The sequence below is a fragment of the Aquarana catesbeiana genome, linkage group LG11, assembly GCF_042186555.1.
Source record: "Aquarana catesbeiana isolate 2022-GZ linkage group LG11, ASM4218655v1, whole genome shotgun sequence".
Taxonomy (NCBI): Eukaryota; Metazoa; Chordata; class Amphibia; order Anura; family Ranidae; genus Aquarana; species Aquarana catesbeiana.
Genome location: NC_133334.1, coordinates 40,680,834 through 40,692,960, shown reverse-complemented (window position 1 = coordinate 40,692,960; position 12,127 = coordinate 40,680,834). Strand labels below are relative to the sequence as shown.

Here is a 12,127-nt window from a genome sequence, read left to right as displayed (position 1 = left end):
ATTTTTTGGGTTTTCGGATTTTCGAATGTCTAATTTACGAACTTTCAAATTTACAAGTTTTTGAATATTCAAATTTATGAATATTCAGAAAAATTTGTTAAACGGGGTTTTTCGTTAATTTGGATATTTCCGAATTAACGAATTTGTGGAAATTTGTTAAAGAAACTAATTCGGAACTAAACGAATTGCACATGTCTAGAAAGCAATGATGAGCAGCCTTTCTCACACAGGGTTCATCCTGAGGTTGGCAGGAATTTTATGAGTATTAAGCAATAGTGAATTGATCATCCACCTACCCTGACCACCAATTTTGTTCATTGGCCACCAATGTAAGGGGTCACAACGTCACGTCTACATTGACTACTAATGTTATGGGTTGCTTCAATTGTCATTGTCTTGTCTGTGTTTCTTTTTTGGAAATTATTATTTATTTAATTTCAAGATTATTTCTGAACAATTTTGTAAATTACAGTAAAAATAACAAATAATTGATCTGTCTTGGGAGTCAAATACTGTAGGCAGGCCACATCCCTTATTCTTTTATTTAAAGTGATCTTTAAAGTCTTTTTTAAAACAAAAAATAACAAACATATCATACTCACCTGTCTGTGCAGCGGTTTTGCACAGAGCAGCCCCGATCCTCCTCTTCTCGGGTCCCTCGCTGGGTCTCTTTCGGGCCCCTCCCTCCTGCCAAGCAGCTTGCAATGGGGGGCACCCAAGCAGGTTCGCTCCCAAGCTGAGGCTCTCTGAGTCCATTCACACACAGAGCCGCACTTTGGTCTCGCCCCCCCTCTCTCCTGATTGGCTCAGCGGCTGTGATTGTCTAGGCCAAAGAGGAAGGAGAGTTCCCGGAGAGCCGAGGCACTCATGCACATCGCTGGATCGAGATGAGGATCAGGTAAGTATTAGGGGGGCTGGGGGGGGGAGATGCTGCACAGAGAAGGTTTTTTTTACCTTCGTGCATTGAATGCATGAAGGTAAAAAATCTTGAGCCTTTACAACAACCTTACTATTCATGTTAACATTCCAGGAGCTGTAGGAATAATCATTTTTCGCAGGGAGACCTAAAAATTATTTCAAGGGTTCCTTTGGGGTAAAAAGGCTGATTTAGAGAGCTGTAATGTCTATGGCCGGTTTAAAGCTGAGCTGCAGACACCTAAATGTACAATTAAGACACATGTAGATGAACCGTCAAAGGATCTGTTCTTGTTTTCATCCAGTTTTGTGATCCAGACACCCCTACCAGACAGCACAGGCAGATTTTCAGCCGCAACTGCAGGCTACAATGTGGTTTAAAGAAGAAAGCCCTGCAGCATCCACCCCAGCCTGTGATTGGATACTAAAGGAGGAGCAACACACTAATAAAGACATCACTCTGCTCTCACATCTGCAAGCAACTACAACTAGACAGCACTGTGCATAAGAAGCAAACCTCATGAGTCCCCTAAGTATATGTTTGCTTTAAAGCCCAAGTCAAGGCAATTTTTTGCAGTGGAGCTGGGCCTGCACTGCCTGGGTCAACTGCTCGTTTTTTTCTAGGGGTGAGCACAAAGTTTATACTCACCTGATCTGCGGATCCTCCGAAAAAACGCGCTCCCCAATGGTCCAGCTGTGGACTGTTCCTGTTTATGGAGCATGCTTAAGTCAGGAACAGTCCATTTTCAAGACCACTGGAGCGCGGGGTTGCTAGACTGGTCTTGTCCTGGGAGGATCAAAAGTATTGGGACGCCTGCCTTTACACTAAAGGTACTGAACTAAAATTCTCATGGGGTTCAGTCAGTAAAATTTTCTTCCATCGCAGGTCCGAGCGTCTTGTTTGTGCTATGACTCAGATCCTTCACATTACAGCCTCACGTGCACGTGACAGTCTCCCCCCCCCTCCCTTCCTTTAGGGCCCAAGAATCCTATCCCTTATGGTAAAATGCAGGGTTCTATTGTGTAGGCACTTGTTAGTGTGAGGTCCAGGAACTGGTGTGGTGGTACACATTTAAGTGAGTCCTACTGTGTTCTGTTTTTCCTCCAGTTTTATTAAAATGTCAAAATTACATTTAATTTATTTTTAGGCACCACAGCTCAGTTGCAGTGCATAGAAACAGACTGTACGTTGAGCCTTCAGGTGAGCTCCAGTCCGCTACAGAAAAATGCACACAGTATGTATTTCACACCACAATGCTCAACACCCAGGGGCACTGCTGTAGTGTGATCAAGTCCGGACAGGACTGTTACTGGGTCCGGGTCCGGACCATGGTCCGCTATTTAGTGTTGCCTGCTTTACACACACATGAACCTAATGGCATCCCAGTCTTAGTCTGTAAGGTTCAATATTGAGTTGGCCCACTCTTTGCAGCTATAACAGCTTCAACTCTTCTGGGAAGGCTGTCCACAAGGTTTAGGAGTGTGTCTATGGGAATGTTTGATTATCCAGAAGCACATTTGTGAGGTCAGGCACTAATGTTGGACGAGAAGGCCTGGCTCGCAGTCTCCGCTCAAATTCATCCCAAAGGTGTTCTACTAGGTTGAGGTCAGGACTCTGTGCAGGCCAGTCAAGTTTCTTCACCCCAAACTCATTCATCCACGCTATATTGCCAAAAGTTTTGGGCCACCCCTCCAAATCATGTGGTTGGGGGGGGGATTATGGTGTGGGGTTGTTTTTAAAGGGTCGGGCTTGTCCCCATAGTTCCAGTGAGGGGAACTCTTAAGGTGTCAGCATACCAAGACATTTAGGACAATTTCAAGCTCCCAACTTTGTGAGAACAGTTTGGCGATGACCCCTTCCTGTTCCAACATGACTGCGCACCAGTGCACAAAACAAGGTCCATAAAGACATGGATGAGCGAGTTTGGGTTGGAGGAACCTGACTGGCCTGCACAGAGTCCTGACCTCAACCCGATAGAACACTTTGGGATGAATTAGAGCAGAGACTGCGAGCCAGGCCTTCTCGTCCAACATCAACGCCTGACCTCGCAAATACGCTTCTGGAAGAACGGTCAAACATTCCCATAGACACACTCCTAAACCTTGTGGACAGCCTTCCCAGAAGAGTTGAGTCTGTTATAGCTGAAAAGGGTGGGCCAACTCAATATTGAACACTACGGACTAGGAGTGGGATGCCATTAAAGTTCATGTGCGTGTACAGGCAGGTGTCCCAATACTTTTGACAATATAGTGTGTATCTCTGCTGTCCTCTACCCTAGAATAAAATGAGCAGTTAATCCATGAAGTGCAAGCACAACCCCACTGCCCGGGAAAAAGAAACTTGCCCAGAGTTCGGCTTTAAATTCCATCTCCACCAAAAACCTTTTAAAGTTTTGGACAGGATAGGGAAGGGATTTTATTTATTGTCTGTGTCCCCACTGGGGATATTTCATATATATACTGTATATATAATTATTATAATCTATCAGGCTTTTAAATTGTCTATACCTTCCTGCCCCAGCGACATCCACTCTCTTCATTTCTCCTCTTCCTGTCTAAGGACAGGAAGTGATATAAAATCTCTCCAACAGGGTCACGGACAACAATAAAAATCTAACAAAGTGTTCATTCCTAATATTAAAAAAAGTTTATCCAAATATTAAAAAAGTTTTGGCTGCTGTTAGTCCCTAAATAAAAGCAACTAATCCAAAAAAAAGAAACAAAAAAAAGATAAAGAAATAAATGGCCAAAATCACAACCTTGTGGTTTAGAGGGAAATGCCTCCCTTACAAGTAAATGAGATCCCAGTGAGTTTTAATAAAGATATTATTGTTTTTTAATAAAAGAAGGATTGAGTGTCAGCGACTTCGGGACGCGTCTTCCACCGCCATCTTTCATTTCGTATCTCATTGTCTGGTCCTGACGCATTATGAATCTCATCCTGATATGCCACATATTAAAGGATGATTGTCCAAACAGACAGAGATGTTCAATAATTCATCGTGGTCATCAATAACTTTATGTGGAGCTACTCGGGAGACGTCTAATTAATTGCAGCACGGCGCTGGTGAGGTACGCACAGTAATGAGACCTTGTAGTCTTAATGAGGTGTAGTTCTCGACAGGGATCTGGTTAACCCTTTCTGGCCAGCCACGAAGACTGCAGCGTCATTAACCACTTGCCTACTGGGCACTTTCAGCTCCTTCCTGCCTAGGCCAAATTTCAATGTTCAGCTCTGCCACACTTTAAATGACAATTGCGGTGGTATTTAATCACCACAGTTTTTTTTTTTTATTTTGGCTAAATAAGCGAAAAAAGACCAAACAGTTTGGAAAAAAAATGTAGATTTTTTTTTTCATAGTTGGTTATAAAATTTTGCAAACAGGTAATTTTTCTCCTTCACTGATGAGGTGCACTGATGGGCACTGATGAGGAGGCACTGATAGGCGGGACTGATGGGCACTGATGAGGAGGCACTGATAGGCGGGACTGATGGGCACCGATGGGCAATGGTAGGTGGCATTGATGGGCACTGGTATGCGGCACTGATAGGTGACACTGATGAGGTGGCATTGATGGGCACTGATTGGCAGCATTGATGGGCACTGATTGGGAGCACTGGTGGGCACTGATTGGCAGCACTGTTGGGACTGCACGGATAATAAGGGCACTGATAATCAGTGCCCTGATTATCAGTGTACATGTCCTTTTTACACAAGCTGGTTATCAGCTCTCTTCTCCTCTCCTCGTGCTGTCAGCGTGAGGAAAGGAATGCTGATAACCGGCTTGTGTTTACATCGTGATCAGCTGTGATTGGACATATCCCTGTTTTTCATTGCATAGTTTGCTGGGAAGGGTGCAGCAGTGTGTGCAAAGGGTCCATTCAGTATTTGTGGTGTTATTATGTGGCCTTTAGCACCAGTTCAAAAACACGTACACGCTATTGGGATTTGAGCACAGGTATATCTTTTCTCTGTTGTATGCAGGTCAGTGACCAGACCTGAACCTTGTAGCTCTCCCCTACCTTGTTTCTTTATGCCCCAGGTTGGCATGGTGTCCACCATAGCATTTTGCAGTGGCAAGGCAGTGTAGAAGAGGGATCACTGACGGAGTTGGTCAGCTTATACATGTATTGCAATATATGTGAACGAAATAACCCTTTTTTTCATTGCATAGTTTGCTGGGAAAGGTGCAGCAGTGTACAGAGGGTTCATTCAGTATTTGTAGTGTTAACAGGTGGTCACACCCAGGGGCGGCCCATCCATTAAGGGCGCACAGGCGCCGCCCCCCCCCCATCCGTCGCTGCCTCCCCTATCCAGGTGTCCGGCCCCTTTCAGGACACCGGCGCATGGATTCCAATGCAGGGAGGCTGTTTTTTTGAAGCACTGATTAGAGCCAGAGGTTCTAAAAGGCTTCAATATAGGGTGGGCTCGGGTCGCAGAGAGTGTGGTGTGTTACAACAGCGAATCAATATTCGCTGTTGTAACACTGATCCTACTCCCGGCCAATCAGGAAGTGGGGTTTGACACCGGTCAACCGATTGGCTGAAAGGACAGGCGACCCTATTGGACTCCTAGAAGGAGGAGGGGAGGAGCTGGAAGCCACCATGGAGGAGAGGAACGCTCCCGCTGCACCATGCCTCCTGCCACCCGCCATGATAGGGTAAGTGCCGGACCGACCGGCAAACAGCGGGGGGGGTGGGTGCCGCTTGGAGGGGATGGGTGGTTGTTTGTTGCCCCCCCCCCCCCAAAAAAAAACACACCACCAGCCATCACTTGCCATCATTTGGCTATAGCGCAGTCAGCAAGTGGTTAAAATGGAACTATAGACCAAATCAAAAATGACATATTTGATGCAGTCTGTCACTAACATTCTATCAAAATAACAGCAGCACAGATAGCTATACTAAATACAAATGGTCTGATAGATCGCTGCTGCTCAGGCTATTGATAAAAAATCTATTGGAACAGGACAATATATAGTGTGAGCAGTGCAGGTCTACACACCAACCCTATAAACTTTATTTACAATTAATTAGGTGCACATACATATTATAAAAATTCAAAAATACAAAATTGCTAAATAATATGCAAACTGTATATCATAAAAGTGCTAATGCATCAAATGAATACTCTGTAAACAACACCAAATATCTGGTATGTTATTGCATAACAAATGTGCAATAAGAAACGTGCTAGTGCAAAAAATAGTGCAATATAATCAATACCCCCAAAAATAGTGCAAACATCAGGATAATGTCTATAAAGTTCTGTAGTGACAATATATGGGCTTGTCGTGTACCGTAGTGTATACGCTGTCGGTGTTCTGTGAAAACAGCCAATTCGTCCAAATCTGCAAATACTGCTGCTGGAGAGTCACCGGAAGTGACGTTATTGGAGATTTTGACGAGTTGGCTCTTTTAACAGAACACCTGTCAAAAGCTGCTGCTCCATGAGGACATTGCATGACGAAACGCTTAAGCAGGGGCAAGGATGCTTACGTCACCGCATATGCCGCTTGGTGCTTGTGGTCCGCAGATTGACCAGAGATGAACGAGCAACATAATTGATTGTTTAACCCTAGGGTCGGGTGGAGAATTGGTCATTTGTCACTTTCTTAACTACTTCTGGGAGGCTCTTGAGCTTTCCCATAGGGTGGAATCAGAAGTGGAAAGGTGTAGACTATTAAGCCTACTCCCCTTTGCATGAAATACGGAACTCAGGGAAACCCCTAAAAAGGTACAGGCTCCTCAAATGGACTCTCTGCATTTACTGTTGGCAATTTTAAAGGAATGTGCCATCACCTCTGGGATGAATAAAGGATGTAAATATGTCAATCAATTGCTTCAATAAACAACTAAAAGGCTTTCTGTGGTTTGGGCTCTTCCTTTTCCTAACCTCTAGATATGAATTTTGTTTGGTAAAGAACAGGTGCTGGGTGCTGCTGTTAGGGGTCCATTGCCTAAAAGCCTGTTGAAGGTATAGGATCGACTACTGGTGGTGCTTGTTAGGCCAGGCCTGAGGCCCCCCAGCTGTGGATCCCAAGCCCAAAGTATCCAGGGAGCAGGGGCAGACTGGTCCAGGGGGAAATTGCCCCCCCCCCCCCCCAGGCCAGTCTGCAAAAAGGCTGCACCCAGTGGCAGAACTACCAGGGCCATATAGGTCGCACTTGTGACTGGGCCCTGGTGTTCCACCACTATGGAGGGCCCCAACCAGTGCTGCCCATTAAAAAAGCACTTTTCTGCTGCCTGAAAAACAGCAGAAAAAAGCCTGTTAAAACTCCTCTTGTCCATGAGCTTCTTCTCCCCCCCCCCCCACTCCTTGCACACCTGACCAGAGGAGCAGCTCTGCCTGAGCCAAGCTCAGCCAATTACTAATCAGCTGGCTCTGGGCTCAGCTTGAGCGGGCTGGCCCTCTGGGCAGGTTTGCAGGGGGGGGGGGGGGGCACGGGGAGAAGGGAGGAAACTCAGGGACAAGTTTACGCAGTAACGTCATGGAGCCTGGTGCCTTTCCTTTTGAAAGCGACTGCAATGATGGAATGGGGCCCGGGGAGAGGAGGACCAAAGCCTGAAGGCAATTACAGGAAGTCAGTGTGTGACAACTCTGTAGGGCAGTCAGTCAGTTACTCTCTCTGTGGGGGGGGTCACTGATGTAAGAGGCGAGTAGAGACCCTAAGGTAAGAGGGATACTGATATAAAGGTCCACCCTTATATCAGTGTCCTTACTCCTCTCTTACATCAGTAAACTCCTTTACCTTAGTGCATTCACTCTGCAGACTCTGGTGTAAAGGGTAACTCTTATGTAAGAGCACCCCTTACATCAGAATTCCCAGTATCCCCCCTTACATCATAAGAGTTTACCCTTACAGTGCAAGGGGAAACTTTACAGACTCTCATGTAAGGGCCTCGGGCTTGGGTCGGGGGGGTCCTTCATGTTTTTTTGCACTGGGGTCGTGAAGGTTGCAGTTACACCTCGGGCCACACAGCTTCCACTGTACACATGCCTAAAGGCTTCCTGGTGAAGAGGAGTAAAAAGTCCCCACCAATGTCCTACCGAGCACAGGATAAGGACGAAGGCAAACCACCCCCCCCCCAGTATGAATTCTGTGTGCCCTGTTCCCCACCAGAGGCTCTTCTCCCCGACCAGCCCCAATTGAGCCACCCCAGCTCCACCCTGCAGCCCCCGGGTCACCCCCTACCAGCCAGAATGCGTGCGTCGGGACCCTTCGGGTAAGGCCGCGCTATATCAAGATACCTCTCAACTCAGTTTGGGAACCTGGAGTCAGAGAAGCAAGCGATGTCAATCCCGACCGCCCAGTGAGCAGAGAGTCCCTGGAGCGGAGCTTCAGCTTGGGATAGGGGTCGGGAGGAGGTGGAGAAGAGGGAGAGTGGGAGGAGGCCGATCGTTGCACCATGGGCCTCTGGGTTGTACTTACCCCCTGGGCCAAAAGTTGCCAGTCAGCCCCTGCCAGGGAGTCTAAGGAAAACCAACCTATGCTGAGCAGGAATGGGTTAAAGAGTAGGTACTCCATGTTAATGCACATGGAGGACAGGCAGCCCAACACATGGCTAGGCAGCTACACAACAGTGCTATACCAGATTGCAATATTTCTCACTATAAGTATCCTTTAACCCATTGGTGGCTCTGTAAATGCCTTCTTCATTGTGCCTAGGTGAAAGAAGTAGAACAGGTTTGTCTTACTTTACTTCGTTACTTATGGTACTTTAATGGCTGGCCACATCCACATGTGCTCTCAAGTGTTTTCTGTAAAAGTCATAAATACAAGCCAAGGAGGAGTATTTGCTGACTTCTAGAGTCACATAAACATGTAATCACATGAACCAGCTGTACATATTTTACTAGTATGTACTTTTTCATCCGGCTAGATAGGAAAGATGGAAGTTCCTCCTTCATATTTTCTTCCTGTGAAGACTCAAGAAGAAGACACTTTGTAGAGTTGCTGTTTCGGTGCTTCTATAGTTGCTGTTACTTTGCATAGGGAGGCTTGTGGTATATGTATACACTTAATTTAGCCTTGGGTAGCCCTGCTACAGAGGAAAGATGAAGTGGCTGAGCATGAGCGATGCCGGGTTGCTAGGCAACCCTATGCTTACCTCCTGGTACCCGGTGATACAGAAGGATGCAGCAACATCCAGATCAGGGCTCTGCCAGTGGAATTGCATTCATTGCCTCGGCATTGAGGAGAAAAAAAATAGCTGTGGGTCCTCTTGTGCCAAGTCTGTGGGCACCAGTCCTAAAACAGTGATTGTATGAATCTAAAGTTCTCCTGAGAGCTTCAAAGTGCTGACCGGACTATGCAAGCATTTATTTAGACTCAATGGTTTATCAGTGATTACTTCTCGCTTTTCCTAAAAAATGTTTTAATCAAGTGGGCAAGAACTGGTTTCCCATATCGTTCATCTCGCTGTCAGAACTTTCTATGGCCACATGGCTTGAGTGGCCTCTAAATCATCTTCAGAGTCCTAACAATCAATAAACTTTCCAGTTTAGTTTTATTGAATATGTGAAGGAATTCTCCTAAGACCAACTTTTTAAATGAATATAACAATACAATAACAAGTACATAAACGTTCAGTCAAACATATACCTCATTTGTAGTGCCCAGGCTGCCAAGGATGGCACAGAAAGGTAGGGCGAGGGCAGGAGAAGCCATGAGCCCCAGTCCCCAGTATCTGATGATTGTTGTGATAAGTTGAAAAAGTTTTGATCACCAGCTTTAGGCTGCATTCACATAGGAGCTGAGACCCAAAGTCCATGAACATGGATCTAGAGCTATCATGGTCGATCGTACGAATTGATTTTCGGATGAAAATTTTATTTTCGGAGATTTGGATGTATATGAGTCTCCGAATAGACATAGCAGCGAATGTTAACGAATCTGTAATCCAAAATGAACTAATGCAATTGTTTAATTCAGAAGACGTCACATGATGCGATAGCAGTTTGAAACCATGGGGAAATTAATAAAATTTCCAAATTCGTCCTATAATTCGGATTCAAGTAAATTTGTTGTTTAAATTGAATTTGTAATTGTTACAGTCAATCAGTTCAGTTCCACAGTCTAATGTAATTCTAATGTCGCGTACACACAACCGGTTTTCCCATTGGAATAAACTCTGAATGTTTTTCAGACGGAGTTCCGACGGAATTCCGCTGAAACTGTCTTGCGTACACACGATCACACCAAAGTCCAACCGTCAAGAACGAGGTGACGTACAACACGTACGATGGTACTAAAAAAAAGAAGGTCAATAGCCAGTAGCCAATAGCTTCCGTCTCGTACTTGCTTCAGAGCATGCGTCGTTTTTGGTCCGTCGGAACAGCATACAGACGATCGGTTTTCCCGATAGGAATTGGTTCCGTCGGAAATATTTAGAACATGTTTCATTTCTAGGTCCGTCAGAATTTTTGAAAAAAAAAGTCTGATGATGCCTACACACGATCGGAATATACGATGAAAAGCTTCCGTGTGACTTTTTCTGTCGGACATTCCGCTCGTGTGTACGAGGCTTTAGGTTTGAGAAATTTGCGGGCGGAAAATTTTTGAATTATATTTATTTTGTTGCCTCTGAAAATATTGAATAGTTTCGATATATGAATAACGAATCCACTCGAAATATCGAAACCAAAAACTAATATATAGCAATCTTTCAAAAAACTGCTAAATTTTTTGAATCCACCCGGACCAACAAATATATGAAACGAATACCAAAGATCCAAACTGAATGCCGAATACAAATCGTTTCAACATAACAAAGATAAAGAAACAAAATTCTTCAATGAACGAATGCATCCGAAAGGAAACACAGATTTCGGAGGTGTACATGTCTAGTCAACAGTGGCCTCCCACTACTTTGCAACCAAGCTGCTCTGAAGAATACATAATTAAATGACAGCACTGGTTTTGGGAGAAGCCATGGGGGTGGGTTGGAATGATGTCTGCATCCTCATGTCTATGGGAGAGCAGGAGACTGTACACAGGCAGCATGCCAGATAGGGGTGGCTGAGAGCGGGTGTCTCCTCAGAGTGCCTGGCAGATGGGGGTGTGGCAACTGAGCTTTAAATTGGCTCAACAAAGGGACCACCCACAAATCGGACTTCTGGCAGGGGAGCAGCTGACAGGCAGGAATGGACAAATAACAGAAGCGATTTTTTGCAGAATTCTATAGGGTTTGCTTTTAGAAGCAAAGCAAGGTATTTTAACATGAATGTGTGGACTAGCTTGTAGGTTTTCAATGCTCATGTGGCTTCTTTTTTAAGCCTCTTTATGTATGTCTAAAGCTGAAAGGTTATTCTTCTTATATTTTGCGCTTCCTGATTTCTCCCTCCCCCTCATCAATATGCTACTGAAAAGTAATGTCATTTGGTTTGTGAATGAACAGAAAGCACAGAGCACTAACCTGTTCATTCACTGTCCATTGCAGTTGAAGCTGCAGAGAAAGGCATGTGTGTTTGAGCTTTGGGGTGCACACCCTAATGCAATAGGTTGCGCACACCTATGTTAAAGTAGTTGTGAAGGCAGAAGGTTTTTTTTATCTAAATGCATTCTATGCATTAGGATAAAAAAAAACTTCTGTGTGCAGCAGCCCCCCTCAGCCCCCCTAATACTTACCTGAGCCCCATCTCGATAAAGTGATGTTGCAGGAGGGTTTCGGCTGCCAGGGACTCTCCCTCTTGATTGGGTGAGATCGCAGCATGGCGCCATTGGCTTCCGCTGCTGTCAAAGTCAGTGAGTCAATGAGAAGAGAGAGGGGGTGGGGTTGAACCGCGGCTCCGTGTCTGAATGGACACACAAAGCAGCGGCTTGGCTCGCGTGCCCCCATAGCAAGCTGCTTGCTGTGGGGGCACTCGGCAGAGGGGAGGGGGCCAGAAGCGCCAGCAAAGGACCCGAGAAGAGAAGGATTGAGACTTCTCTGTGCAAAACCACTTCACAGAGCAGGTAAGTATAACATGTTTCTTATTTAAAAAAAAAAAACTGAGATTTTGGTATCACTTTAAGCCTTATCATAGGGAGGGTACAGTCTCCAAATTATACTGGTTGTCTAGATTAAGCAATCAGCTAATTAGCATACTGTAATTGGAAATCTCCCAGTAGAAACATTTTTATATTTAGGGATTTAGACCATTCTTCCATTAAATTATAGAAAGGTTTACAGGTACATTAGGGTTGGTCTTTACATGTAAAAAAACCT

General features: G+C 45.2%; 1 protein-coding gene across 1 annotated transcript in view; it reads right to left on the bottom strand.

The window, feature by feature from the left end:
• The window catches only part of PAMR1 (peptidase domain containing associated with muscle regeneration 1), an 83,942-nt gene that overhangs the window by 35,779 nt on the left and 36,036 nt on the right, over positions 1 to 12,127 (bottom strand). The window lies entirely within an intron of this gene.